Below are 15,055 nucleotides of genomic sequence, written 5' to 3'. Positions count from 1 at the left end.
GTATATACAATCCAAGCATGGGGGAGACTGAGCGAGGAGGGGTCCCTTTGGGCTTTTGTGCACATTCATATAATGGTGTGACATTGATCAGGGGCTTACCGCTCTTGATCTTGTATTTAACTGAGAAAAAGATCAGGGGCTAGGCAGAGTAAATTGAGGGCTTGAGCCTCTGAAGCTCCTGCCCTCCTCCCTACACCACTGTGTCAGTCCAGGCTTGTCTTGGGTTGGACGACATCACTTTCGCCTCTACTTCTCTCTCCTTCCTTTTTTTGTTCCTGGTGAAGCAACACCTATGCTCATAGCCACAATGCCTGGCACCCTCACTGGAGATTTATAGCTCTTGCTAACCCTTGAGCTTCACTGAACTTTCCCCTTCCATTTCACACCTGACTATACACACCAGATGTGATCACATCTCTTTTCTTCCTGTACAAGACGGTTCCTCTTCAGTCGTCCATCTACCCTATCGTTTAATGGTGCTGTTCAGCCCATCAGTTGCTTTCTGCTCTGATCTTTGTTTGCTACAGCGCAGAGCATGCATTTTAGAAGATCATTAATACACATCTACAAATAAAATGACACTGGTTGGCTAATTTTCTTTTTTGTATAATGTTGCTAAATATTAATATATCAAAATGTCTTTTCTTAGAGAATACCTACTGCCTAAAGGCCCAAAGTGTACCATCCTCGCAAATTTCAGCATTTTAACTCAGAAAATTGTGTTTTTATTGATGAGTGAATGAGTCAGCTTTGCATTATGTTGATATAAATATAGATGCTGTAAGAGAACATGTTTAAATCTGCTAGAAGTGAAACTTGGGCGAAAACGACTTTGGAGTGGCACAACGGTAAAGAGGGGACTGTCCTATAATGGCTCGGGTCCCAGTTAGACTGAGAATCTGTGGCACTAATGGAAAGCTGCAATGCAGAAGTGTCATCTAACTTACCCCGTTCAGCCTGAAAGATATCTGTCTGAATGTACGACACAAATTCACTCAGCGTGGAAAGATGGGCAATGCTTACATCAAAAACAGAGCTTTAAAAGAGTGTTCAACAAAGCATTAAACAAAATGTTTGGAGATTTAATATTAGTGCAGCAATGCTTACTTCAAGCATTTATCTAAAACTTCATGTTAAAAAGGTATTTTGTAGCTTCAGTGCTTTGAAAAGAAAAATCACAGAGAACAAAGTTTCAGCATAAGATTTGTTGTTCAGTAAACTTTGAGAATTTTGTCAAGTTGTTTTGCAAGGCACCGTAGATGGGGATATCCCTGAGCACACAGTCAATAACTGACGAGCAGAAGTCATATGGGAGCAGTAAAGCCTAACCTTACCACCAAGTGTACAATAGATATGTCAATGTGAGTACCTCGTAACACTGTCCCATGTTCTCCACATTTTTGAGCTGGGAGTTGGGGACGATCAATACCATTACTTAAAGTAGCTCCAATGTCGTGTTTTGGGTCTATAAACTTGGGTTGTCAGTTGTGCATATGGAAATAACGTAGGTTATGCTTATTACAATAGCTTTATTAACTTAAAGGAATATCACAATGGCACAGCGCACTTAGGTACAGTCTTGTAAGTGCTCAAATTGCTGGCGTCATGTACTCACAACTGTATACAGTTAGGTCCATAAATATTTGGACACAACTTTTTCCTAATTTTCATTCTGTACATTACCACAATGAATTTTAAATGAAACAACTCAGATGCAGTTGAAGTGCAGACTTTCAGCTTTAATTCAGTGGGGTGAACAAAACGATTGTATAAAAATGTGAGGCAACTAAAGCATTTTTTTAACACAATCCCTTCATTTCAGGGGCTCAGAAGTAATTGGACAATTGACTGAAAGGCTATTTCATGGGCAGGTGTGGGGAAGTCTGTCGTTATGTCATTATTAATTAAGCAGATAAAAGGCCTGGATTTGATTTGAGGTGTGGTGCTTGCATGTGGAAGATTTTGCTGTGAACAGACAACATGCGGTCAAAGGAGCTCTCCATGCAGGTGAAAGAAGCCATCCTTAAGCTGCGAAAACAGAAAAAACCCAACCGAGAAATTGCCACTATGTAACACAATTTTTGTTCCTGGCTTCCAAGAGTTATATTTCAACTGCTTATGTCTAAAGCCTACGGAAAAACGACTACATTCAGCACAAACTTTGATTTTATGACCACAGCCCAGAAAATTTTGTATTTATAGTGACAAAACAAGGGAATTTTTATCTTTTCGTTCATACGGTCTGATAAAGAACAACACTTGCATGGTAAATAGACAAAGACAGTCAAAACCACTCAAAAAGGTTCAGAAATGAGTAGGTGTTCTAGATTTGCGACTGTACTTCTCGAAGAAGCCCCCAAATGTAGTCCCCCATCATGTTTTCGTTATACTGTCCTTGGTAACGACGTTCAAAGTCCAGTATATCCTGATGAAAGAGCTCGCCTTGCTCCTCTGAGTAAGCTCCCATGTTCTCCTTGAATTTGTCAAGATTAGCATCAAGGATATCTGCAATATCTTCCTCGCTGTCTGACTTGCTGCTGTCTCCTGAAGATGGCTGATCCCTCTTCAGAGGAGTGGGAACGGGCAGCTCGGGGCAGTGTGGTACTGGGGCAATGGAAGAAGGAATGTCTGGATAAACGATTTGAGGCGCATTCTTGCCAGTGCGACGTTTGGTTTGCAGAAGTAGCAGTTGCTTAAGTGGTCAGTTTGTTGCCGCCAAATTCGCGGGATAGCAAACTTCATGGCTCTCTTTTCTCCCCTGTACCAACCTTCAAGAGTTTTCTTACAATATTCACATGTGAAATGAGGTGCCCAGGGCTTGTCTTGATCCCTGACAGACATGCCGAAGTGTGGCTTGTATGCCTCGCACATCTTACGACATGCTTTCACGGAATACTTTTTCACTCTTGTCTTTATAAATTGTCTACAGACGTAGCAAAATGCATCTGCTGGGTGCAAGCAACCTCTTGATGCCATCTAAATCAAATCAAAAAAATAACATAAACCGAATTGTTGGTTCGAGTCACCTGTGCTTCTATACTTGTATGACTGCTGTTGGACAGTCCGAGAACGTTCTAGAAAGTTCTAAAAGTTTCTTGAAAGTTCTAGATAATTCTGGAAAATTCTAGAAACTTCTGGACAATTCTAACAGTTCAAGAATATTCTAGAAGACTACTCAGTATTGAATGTGAATCGAGAATTTTCTCGAAAACAGACAAATTTCAAAATATCATTGTCCTGATCACAAAAGCAAAGTTTTTGTGGAACAACAGCTATTTTCTATTTTTTTTAGGCATAACGGGTTAGAAAAACACACTTTGTACCCAGGAACAAAATAAAAATTTGTTACATAAACAGAAAAAAACCCATCCGAGAAATTGCTACAATATTATGAGTGGCAAAATCTACAGTTTGGTACATCCTGAGAAAGAAAACAAACACTGGTGAACTCAGCAATGGAAAAAGACCTGGACGTCCACGGAAGACAACAGTGGTGGATGATCGCAGAATCATTTCCATGGTGAAGAGAAACCCCTTCACAACAGCCAACCAAGTGAACAACACTCTCCAGGGGGTAGGCGTATCGATATCCAAGTCTACCATAAAGAGAAGACTGCATGAAAGTAAATACAGAGGGTGCACTGCAAGGTGCAAGCCACTCATAAGCCTCAAGAATAGAAAGGCTAGATTGGACTTTGCTAAAGAACATCTAAAAAAAGCCAGCACAGTTCTGGAAAAACATTCTTTGGACACATGAAACCAAGATCAACCTCTACCAGAATGATGGCAAGAAAAAAAGTATGGAGAAGGCATGGAACAGGTCATTATCCAAAGCATACCACATCATCTGTAAAACACGGTGGAGGCAGTGTGATGGCTTGGGCGTGCATGACTGCCAGTGGCACTGGGACACTAGTGTTTAGTGATGATGTGACACAGGACAGAAGCAGCTGAATGAATTCTGAGGTGTTCAGAGACATACTGTCTGCTCAAATCCAGCTATATGCAGTCAAAATGATTCATGATACAGATGGACAATGACCCAAAACATACAGCCAAAGCAACCCAGGAGTTTATTAAAGCAAAGAAGTGGAAAATTCTTGAATGGCCAAGTCAGTCACCTGATCTTAACCCAACTGAGCAGGCATTTCACTTGTTGAAGACTAAACTTCGCACAGAAAGGCCCACAAACAATCAGCAACTGAAAGCCGCTGCAGTAAAGGCCTGGCAGAGCATTAAAAAGGAGGAAACCCAGCATCTGGCGATGTCCATGAGTTCAAAACGTCAGGCTGTCATTGCCAGCAAAGGGTTTTCAACCAAGTATTAGAAATGAACATTTTATTTCCAGTTATTTAATTTGTCCAATTACTTTTGAGCTCCTGAAATGAAGGGATAGTGTTAAAAAATGCTTTAGTTGCCTCACATTTTTATGCAATCGTTTTGTTCATCCCACTGAATTAAAGCTGAAAGTCTGCACTTCAACTGCATCTGAGTTGTTTCATTTAAAATTCATTGTGGTAATGTACAGAACCAAAATTAAAAAAGTGTTCTCTGTCCAAATATTTATGGACCTAACTGTATTAGTTCAAATATATTCAAGTGTAGATTGCAAATTCTTATGAGGTATATAATAAGAATTCAATGAATATACATTTTTTCAATCTTTGTTTTGCACACATAGCACTTATAAAACATGAAGTACTAACAACTTGTGCAATCTGCATAAAATAAAATGCATAACAGCTTTTAAACGAATGTGACGTGCACCAGGCCCATGCACCCGATTTGACATAGGCAAAGAGAAAGTGGAGAGGAGTACACTTGGGATCCTTCCACATTACTGCATTTTTAAATGAAAACAATCTCTTTCTACACTAGCATTTTCACATCATTTACAAAAGTATCCCCATTCACATTTAAATGATTGAAAACGCATACGACATAGACGTTTGCTTACAATGGGCATGTGCACGTTGGGTGGAAAAATCCTTCCAGAGACAATGTGGTGAAAATTCAGAGCCCCTTGAAAATCAGAGCCCTTTGTGCTTTCAAACGTTGTCATACCTGCAGGACTCTGAGAGTACATTGACAGCACAGAAAAACCCATTTGTAAAGGACCACAGTGAATTGCCACTGCGCCACATTCATGTGCTCATTACAGTTGTAAGTCTTCAGAACTGACAACAGGAGTCTTGTCATTAAATAAAAACTCCATAAATGCTGAAAGTGGCACATTAAAAACAAAAAAAAAAAAAAGTGATCAGTGTTCACTTGTGCCTAAAAAATATTTGTAAAGTTGTAACTGCTGGCCGGGTAAGGGGTCAGCCGCTACACTTCCAAGACCTGTGGCCTGGATAAACTATTGAGCTGAATCTAAATAACAAGCCGTACCTCTAACAAATGAAAATTTTCCCCACAATCGATGGTTTAAACAAGCACGCAAAAACAGATATGTAAAAAATAGGTGATTAATTATATTAAGTGAAACAATAACAACAAAAAATGTAAAATAGAATATATATACAGTATATATCCCTCCACCAAAGCAACAACGTAACAACACCATACAAATACACAACAAACCCTCCCTTGCCCTTGTAACATATAAGAAACAACACAAATAACAATGAATGAGATACGGAAATGAATGGTCGTGAACTTGAGTCCGAGTATACAATTGTCCTGAATGCGGATGACTGGTTAACAGATATGTGGAGTGTTTGTATTTCCCGGAACAAATGGAACAGCCTCACCGTGAATCCTCGGCGCGTGGTGATGATGTAGTCCAACCCCAGGGTCTCTTGTGATGAGGGAATTAAAGTAAGTCTGGCGGAATGAAGAACAAACTGATTGCAAAAGCGCGATGTGGAAAACAGCAGGTAAGTTGGTTCGTTGTGGTGAAAAAAATGATTCTCCTTCTCTCTCCGTTTCCTCCTGATTGCTTAAATAGTACTGGCGGATGTAATTGATTGTGATTGAAAACAGGTGCTTTCCAATTTGGGGCTGCGGTGTCTTTCCATCATCCGTCCCCCTTGTAATTTACGGGGACGACATTTACTGACACAAACAGCAAACGGGACGATGGAAACAAAACGCACTTAGTACTAACATTTGACAACACTAACTATGTAGCCCCGTTACAAAGTGAACTCCATAGAGAAATAAATGAGTATCTGTGTGTGTGTAACTTCTCTTTAGTGCATTGTACTTTCATGTCTCTTTCCTGTTTTCTTGTGAGCTCATACAACTGTCCGTTTTATTGGGTGCCTTGTTATTAATTTTGCTGCATGAAGTAGTCCTCCTCATTACTGAGCGGATCAAGTTTAAGTAATAAACGTCGATAAGAGGCTGCCAGCTGAGTTATTTACAATCTGATTTTCATGCGGCTCTGAGTTGTTCACTACAATGTATACGTTGCCAGCCACTGGATTTATTACAAAGCTGTAGTGACCTGCAAATTCCTTGCCTTTTGTGCATGTAAGCAGCATTCAAACTGTCCAAAATGCAATTTAGATAAGTCTTCTGTGCCTGCTATGCTGGGGTAGGGTTTTCTTCTGTGAAGAGCGATAGTTGATGTAATAAGCAGAATTCAATCAGGGAAATAAACACAATCAGCTCTGAGCAGGATTAGAGACTGCGTTTTCGAAATACTGCCCGTCCACACTGAAACACCAACACGATGTTTTCAGAAGTATACCGCTGTGGAAAACGCTTCTAGAAATCTTCATTTTTGGGGGTTGAAAATGCAGTAGTGTGGATGTGACATTGGTGTTGCCTCTGTCTGCTTGTAATACACACATGAAACTTGCACAATATCACTTGTGATTGCTCAAACATATTAAACATGGTCACCGATTAGTTTTTCGTTTTCCCAGCTATGCTTCTTTGTGCTATGCGCGGAGAAGACATAATGTCCTTGCCCGCGTCTCTCTGATAAAAACTGGGACATTGTGAGTCTTCACAAATGAAATAAATGTACAAAGCGATAGACTGTAATGTTCTGTGATTGCTTCCTCATCATTATTACTGATTTTAGAAACTGACTTCTATCCAAATGAGGGTATTTAAAAATCACCACGTATAAAGGGTATTTGAATGACTTATTGTAAAGAAAAGCAGACACACAGGCTACAGTTAACTCCAAAGCTGGGTGACATCTAACAGTTTGGAGATGAGAACAGCAGGTGGACGGTTTTAGTCCACAAGCAGGCCTTCATACTTTGCAGCACACCATGTCACAACAGTATAAAGGCCTCAGATAATTGGAGTCTGTTTTTTTTTTTTTTTTTTTTCTTCCCCCCCATTATGCTTACTGGATGAATGTAATTGATGGAGGCAGACTGGTAAGCCGTACCTGGTGTGAAACTGCACATTGCCAGATGCAGCTAAAATGAGCCTCGTGACTTTGAAGAATTGCAATTTTTAAATCTGGTAAGATAACAAAAGAAAAATTAGACAAGTGGCAGTTGTTTTCCATTATTGCTGAAAAGGAAAACTGCTACCTTTTGCTAGCATAATGTCAGATAAAGAGGTCCTGAGCAAAATGGAACCGGAGCAGTGTGCTGTGAAAGAAACGTATAAAAACGTCCGGCTCATGCAGCTCTCTAATAGTAGAACTAAATCCAGGAAGATAGCAGAGGAGCAAAAATGTTTTATGAAAGGATGTATTGTCAAATGTAGACAGCCACCCCTTTTCAGCTTATCAAGCAGGAAAGAAGATCCTGGAATTGGTGTGCAAAAATAAAATTGGAGAAGTACCGCAGCATTGTATCGCACGTCTGACTTGGCGAGAGCAAAGCAAACAGCCATTCTCGTATTTTCAATTGTCCGGCCTTTGCTTTACACATTCATCTTAATATTTTAGAAACTGAATAGTGAAATTCCATTTTACCGCCCAGAAGTGAATTAATGCTGAATATTGTGAATCCATTTTGGGGGTAAATTAGGTTATTTTTTGGTTCGATGAGACCAAGTTAGGACAACTTCAACAAAATGTAACTGTAGGTTTGACCAAAGACATCTTTCAGTAATGGGTGACAACAAAGAATGTGTCGCTGTAATATGAAAGCATAATTGTTGTAGTTCTCATATAAAACTTAGATTTGTTATAAAATAAAGCAGAATAACCAAAAACAGATGCTATGGGAAGCGTAATAAAAGCATCCTGTAAAACAACACAAGTGTCGAAGAGCCAAAGAGGAGGAAGCAGAGAAGGTTGTGATAAACAGCGCGAGGTTTTAACAGGGATAGAGAGGCCGAAGCAGGAGGGACTTACAACAGGGACACTTTTAATTACCAACACAGACTGGCAGTAAGTTGGCGCAGATTTATTGATGTCCAGCTTTAGGATCAGATGGACTTCAAAAAGTATACAATGGTTGGCACACCCGGAGCAAATCTGGATGCTTGCGATTGGAATGACGATGGCTACTTGTTAAAGAAACAATATGGCACCGCTTGCATACTCTGAGTCATTGAAGGGAACAGCGCTACGTTGTTTTTCTTTAAGCTGTTACTTATTGAAGAGCGTAAACAATCGAAGTTACAACAAACTACGTGTGTGATTTTAACATTTCACTTTCCTTGATCTGCTGGGGAGCGGGTAGACATTTTGGAAAGTACTTAAGTGTAAAAGTAGATAAAGAAATTAACTCTCAAGGCCTTTGCAGCCTCTGCAGGGTTCAAGCAAATCATCGAAGCATACATACTCTAAACGGGGGTCTCAAACTCTGTTCCTGGAGGGCTTTAGTGGCTTTTCATTTCACTTTAATTACTATTAATAGAACATACTTTGCTTCCTTAATTTTAATCAACTTGCTTTTTAAGATTTTTAAACCTAAGCTGCTTACTTTTCATAAAGCAACTGCGATTTAAAAATAAGTACTGCTTCAGGTCAAAAAACCTTAGGGTGATATTTCCAGAAAATTACCATAAGTGATGTCCGAAATGTCTTGTGTGTCAATGTGCACTGCCTGTCCATATAAGTAATGTCACAGGGTGTCATTTAACACAAGAATTTGCTTCTGATTATACAATCATTTGCAGGGAACCTGATGCCAGGGGCCAAGACAGAGATCCCTAATACAAAAAGATTTTGGCGTCGACATACAGTTGTGCATCAATTTTGATTTCATAAAGCAAGCTAAACTGGAGGAACATTTAATTAACGTTAAGGTAAAAATAAAGTGAAAACTGGAACAACTAGAAACAGGAATTCAGTACTGGTGGAGCTTGCAAATATCTTGACAATAAAAATAATTCATACTGTAAACAACAAATAGCATATCTCAGTGATGTCTGTTCTAGAGGGTTAACGCAGAAATAGTCCTGACAAAAAAACGACAATCCACAAACCTGATTGATTTTATTCTAGCCAGTCTCAGTCGTTAGGAACGTCCCATTAAACGATCATCTTCACCAGGAGCATGTCAGCGACTGGCTAAGGTGATGTAAATGAAGGCTGTGACCGAAAAGCGCTGGAAAATTCATCTAAAAGTCATCTGAAGTGACATGTAAGCAGGTGAAGTGAGGTGAGCTAAGGTACAACAGGATCATGTGGCGCAACTCAGGACTCCAGGGGTGATTGTGAACCTTTGGTCTTAATGCTTCATGAAGTTCTAGGGTGTTGTACCATGTTAGCCATTAGGAGTGTAGTGAGAAGTCGAGCACAACGACACCTGCAGATTACAATATGTAGGCTTTCGAGGGAACTCCAGCCTCTTCAATTCAATTATTATACAGCCCAGAAGTGAATTAATGCTGAATATTGTGAATCCATTTATTGTTTTCATGTTATAACATGTTTGAACCTAAAATGTAAAACATTTAATTGTGTTATTTTTAGGTGTTTTATTTATTGTGAATCCATTTTGGGTGTAAATTAGGTTATTTTCTGGTTTGATGAGGCCAAGCTTGCATACTGTAATCTTTTTAGTTAGCCAATAAAAGGTGTCATTTTGCTGGAGTTTTCACTGCTTCATAAAGGAAACTTACAGGAAATATGATGATAAATTATGGGGAAAATATACTGTAGATTAATGCAGACAAGGATAAGGAAGATTTTGAAGCCAGTAGGATAAATCCTAAATGCCATCAGTGGGTCTCATTACTGAAATGTTTATATGGTCCTGATTAAACCTCATGTTGGGTGGATCACAGTTTTGATCGTAATCACCGCTGTAGGATGATGAATCCAAACCAATCGTACATGGCCAGTGCAGTCACCTTATTACTCAACTGACAGAAGTCCGTACCCATCAGTGCCAACTTAATGTATTATATTATAAGGAGTTGGTAATTAATGTGGTTAAAAGTGCAAAAATGTGCCAATGGAAGAAACAAAGAAAGAAAAACTTTTCAGCTGCTGAGATAAGAGGTTGTTTAAGCTGAGGCTGAAAAATTCTTTTCTGTATACAGTCGTGCCTTGTACTTTGAATGTTCCAGAGTTTGAATGTTATATTACAGATGAATTTGATCAGGATTTTGAACGATACTTCAACGTTCGAACTGCGCACACAGTGAAAAAAATCCAGCAACACATGGTGTTTATGCAGCGAGCGTAAACATCATCTGTTGTGCGCCAAAGTCGTCTCTCACTCTCACTGTGAAAGCATCTCTGGAGTTCCGCTCGTGTGTGTTCAGCACTTTTTTCACTTTGTTTTTGGTGTAACCCCAAAATATCAACCCTGGCATCCAAGAAGTGTGTGGAAGCAACGATGACTGAGGTGGAAAAGGAACTTATTGTGAAGCATGAAAGCGATCCATGGGACATCGCCACTCTTCACTGAGGTACAGTAAGTGCAATTATTATTCAATATTTAGGTGTTTATTGTTTTCATGTTTTAACCTAATATTAAGGGCATCTAATTGCGTTATTTTTACATTAAATTATGTGTATCTGCCGTTTAAGTTTATCATTGTTTACGGTCTAGGAGCGGATGAATTCACTTTTCATTATTTCTAATGGGGAAAACTGATTTGGACTTTGAACGATTCAGAGATTCAAACTGCCTCCCGAAATGAATTAAGTTCAAAATACGAGGCACCACTGTGTTTATTTTTAAACATTTCATGTCCTGAAAATACATTGCAACGGGCAGGTAGTGTGTGGCTCATAGATAGCTGGGATAGCGCAGAATTGTGACCCTGTAGCTAAAACGGCAGGTGCAGAGAGAGGGATGGCGGCGCTTCAGTTTGTCAGCCTTTTCAGATGAAGGTCCAGCATGTTGCATAAATACAACAGAAATGGTCTGAGTAATAAACCAACGACAAACTGAGGTGCACCCTCTGCCAAATCATGCAGCCCTTATGTTGGGGAAGGCTTGGGGGTCTTTTTATAAACATTTCAGTAAGCAGGGATTATGGGTAATGTGTGCTGGATTGATGGAATTAATGGATAATACGTGTACAGTATATACCAGCAGGCAACATACAGCCAGAGTTTGTACATGTAGGGAAAAAACCACTTTCTCCACAAACCTATTTATCTTTATTTGTTAAACTCATCTTAAACTTAAATCTGCTGCTGAACAGCCTTGTTTCTTTTTTCCAGTTTTAAATGTATATTTACAATACTGTACTGGTGCCTTTGAAACATAACTACACAACATACATTCAAACTGTGATTTATATAAGGAGTAAGTGAGCTGCTTGTGTAATTCACACACATAATGCAAGCAGCTGTAAAATTAGTTCATAGCTAAGAACAGATTGGAGCTACTAAAGTATTAATGAATACCAAAATGCACAAAAATTAACAGTTTATGCACAGATCAGCCTGCTCGTGTTTAATTAAGGAGGCCCATTATGGAGATAAGAGGACATCTGCCATCCACAAGGACTGGGGACAAATCACAAATGTGAGGACTCGGTAGGAGCAAATGCTGATTCTTGAAGCAATCCTGATCCCCCCCAACAAAAAAAAAGCTTAAACTTGGAAGATGTTTAATTTTTGAACATAACCAGAAAACTAAGCACAAAACCAGAGCAGCAACTAAGTGCTGAATTGCTATGGACTCGCACAATGAAGAATCTGAGCTTGTTGGAAGATCTGCTCTGTGCAACTGCTGGTGGGAAGCCAAGAAGCCACAACGACTGGCTCAGGAGCGATCGATCTCCTCCTTGCAGTGTGAGCTAAATGGACAGCTCCTTTAGTCCACTGCACAGTCGGGGTCTCTGAACACTGCAAGCTGAGTGCTTCCTGGTCACATCCGTCTGTCCTCTCTGTCAGCCCCCTACTTTTCTGCATGGCATCACCAATGGGTGGGAAACGGCTCTAGAGAGTCCATCACAGGGCCCACACGCCCATAGTCACACTGGACCAACGTGGAATTGGCCGTTTACTTAAAGTGCACCCCTCTGGGGCCGTGGAAGGAAAGCCAGCGTCCCCAGGGGGAAAACAACCACAGACAAAGAGAAGATGGAAACCGAATGTGGACAAAGAGCAGCCCAGGATTTGAAGCAAGGACGCTGGATCTGTGAGGAAGCCGTGCTGCCCGCTGTTCCCCCGTGCTGACCATAAAGGAAATAAACATTTTGAATGTCATGTGTGTTACTTGTGTGATGTCAGGCCAGAGCTGGCTGAAAGCGTATGTGTCTATATCTATCTATCTATCTATCTATCTATCTATCTATCTATCTATCTACACATACAGTACTGTGCAAAAGTTTTAGGCAGGTGTGAAAAAATGCTGTAAACAAAGAATGCTTTCACAAATGGAAGTGTTAATCATTTATTTTCATAAATCAACAAAATGCAGTGAATGAACAAAAGAGAAATCTAAATCAAATCAATATTTGCTGTGACCACCCTTTGCCTTCAAAACAGCATCAATTCTTCTAGGTACACTTGCACACAGTTTTTGAAGGAACTCGGCTGGTAGGTTGTTCCAAACATCTTGGAGAACTAACCACAGATCTTCTGTGGATGTCGGCTTCCTCACATCCTTCTGTCTCTTCATGTAATCCCAGACACACTCAATGATGTTGAGATCAGGGCTCTGTGGGGGCCATACCATCACTTCCAGGACTTCTTGTTCTTCTTTACGCTGAAGATAGTTCTTAATGACTTTGGCTGTATGTTTGGGGTCGTTGTCCTGCTGCACAATAAACTTGGGGCCAATCATACGCCTCCCTGATGGTATTGCATGATGGATAAGTATCTGCCTGTATTTATCAGCATTGAGAACACCATTAATCCTGACCAAATCTCCAACTCCATTTACAGAAATGCAGCCCCAAACATTCAAGGAACCTCCACCATGCTTCACTGTTGCCTGCAGACACTCATTACTGTACCGCTCTCCAGCCCTTCGACGAACAAACTGCCTTCTGCTACAGCCAAATATTTCAAATTTGGACTCATCAGTCCAGAGCACCTGCTGCCATTTTTCTGCACCCCAGTTCCTATGTTTTCGTGCATATTTGAGTCGCTTGGCCTTGTTTTCTACGTCGGAGGTATGGATTTTTGGCTGCAACTCTTCCATAAAGACCACTTCTGGCCAGACAGTAGATGGGTGTACCTGGGTCCCACTGGTTTCTACCAGTTCTGAGCTGATGGCACTGCTGGACATCTTCAGATTTCGAAGGGTAATAAGCTTGATGTGTCGTTCATCTGCTGCACTAAGTTTCCTTGGCCGACCACTGCGTCTACGATCCTCAATGTTGCCCGTTTCTTTGTGCTTCTTCAAAAGAGCTTGAACAGCACATCTTGAAACCCCAGTCTGCTTTGAAATCTTTGTCTGGGAGAGACCTTGCTGATGCAGTAGAACTACCTTGTGTCTTGTTGCTGTGCTCAATCTTGCCATGACATGAAACTGTCTTCCACAACCTCATCTTGGTAGCAGAGTTTGGCTGTTCCTCACCCAGTTTTAAGCCTCCTACACAGCTGTTTCTGTTTCAGTTAGTGACTGTGTTTCAACCTACGTGTGACATTGATGATCATTAGCACCTGTTTGGTATAATTGGTTGATCAAACACCTGACTAGAATCCTACAAAATCCCTGACTTTGTGCAAGTGCACCTATGAGAATTGATGCTGGTATGAAGGCAAAAGGTAGGAACACCAAATATTGATTTAATTTAGATTTTTCTTTTGTTCGCTCACTTTGCATTTTTGTAAATTGATAACAATAAACAATCATTATTTATATTTCTGAAAGCATTCTTTGTTTACAGTATTTTTTCACACCTGCCTAAAACTTTTGCACAGTACTGTATGTGTGTGTGTGTGTGTGTGTATCCACAATCGTAGGGGTGTAGTGATCTAAACCTCACAACACAATACACACCTTGGCTGTGGGTTCAGGATGTCACGGATGTTCATCAGGCTTTTGTCCATCATTGTCATTCACAAGGAGATCACTGTGTTCCAAAGCAGAACTGCCTGGTAACGATTTGGTTGTAGTTCAGCTTGATCTTTAAACTTTCCATTTCTCACAACTTCTAGGCTTCTTTCATTGTGAAGCAGTTTGGTCAGGGACATTGTGATGATCCAAGAGTGCAAGCAGAAGGACATTAAAAGAGGTGGCATGTGAAAAATACAAGGGGTGGCAGCAAACCTGTGTGTTCAGGAACAGGAGGCGCAAAAAAAATAAAACTAGAATGCTGGTTAGTGGGGAAAAAAACGAATCACAGCTCGAGTGCAAGTCGTGTCCCGTAAGGATCGGAGATGTTAAAGGTATGTCTGCAACTGTAAAATGAATTCTGTTGTGACCCTCTTTTCTACAACTTCCAGAGTAACCAAAATGAGTGTCTGAATGCCTTACGCCATCTTTGTAGTCTACTAGCATCACGTCAAAGGTGCTCCCTGAAGCAGTGGCACCATTGTAATGAAACAAACGGAGTCCTGTGAAGTTCAGAGCTTCAAGAAGAAACTCCCTAGGCGTCTGTGCTTTAAGGAGTGTATTACACTAAGAGACCTCGTGTTGAGCTTCGCTCCATAAACACGGTTTAGATTTGTGTGTATCTACACAAACACACAAGGACTCTACCAGACGTATTATACAGCAGGTATAGCTTCCCACGTTCAGTACAGGGGGTCCCACTGTGGCTGTGG

This window comes from Erpetoichthys calabaricus, chromosome 16 (genome assembly GCF_900747795.2).
Source record: "Erpetoichthys calabaricus chromosome 16, fErpCal1.3, whole genome shotgun sequence".
NCBI lineage: Eukaryota > Metazoa > Chordata > Cladistia > Polypteriformes > Polypteridae > Erpetoichthys > Erpetoichthys calabaricus.
The sequence above is the reverse complement of the archived record's forward strand: the minus strand, read 5'-3'. Positions refer to the sequence as shown.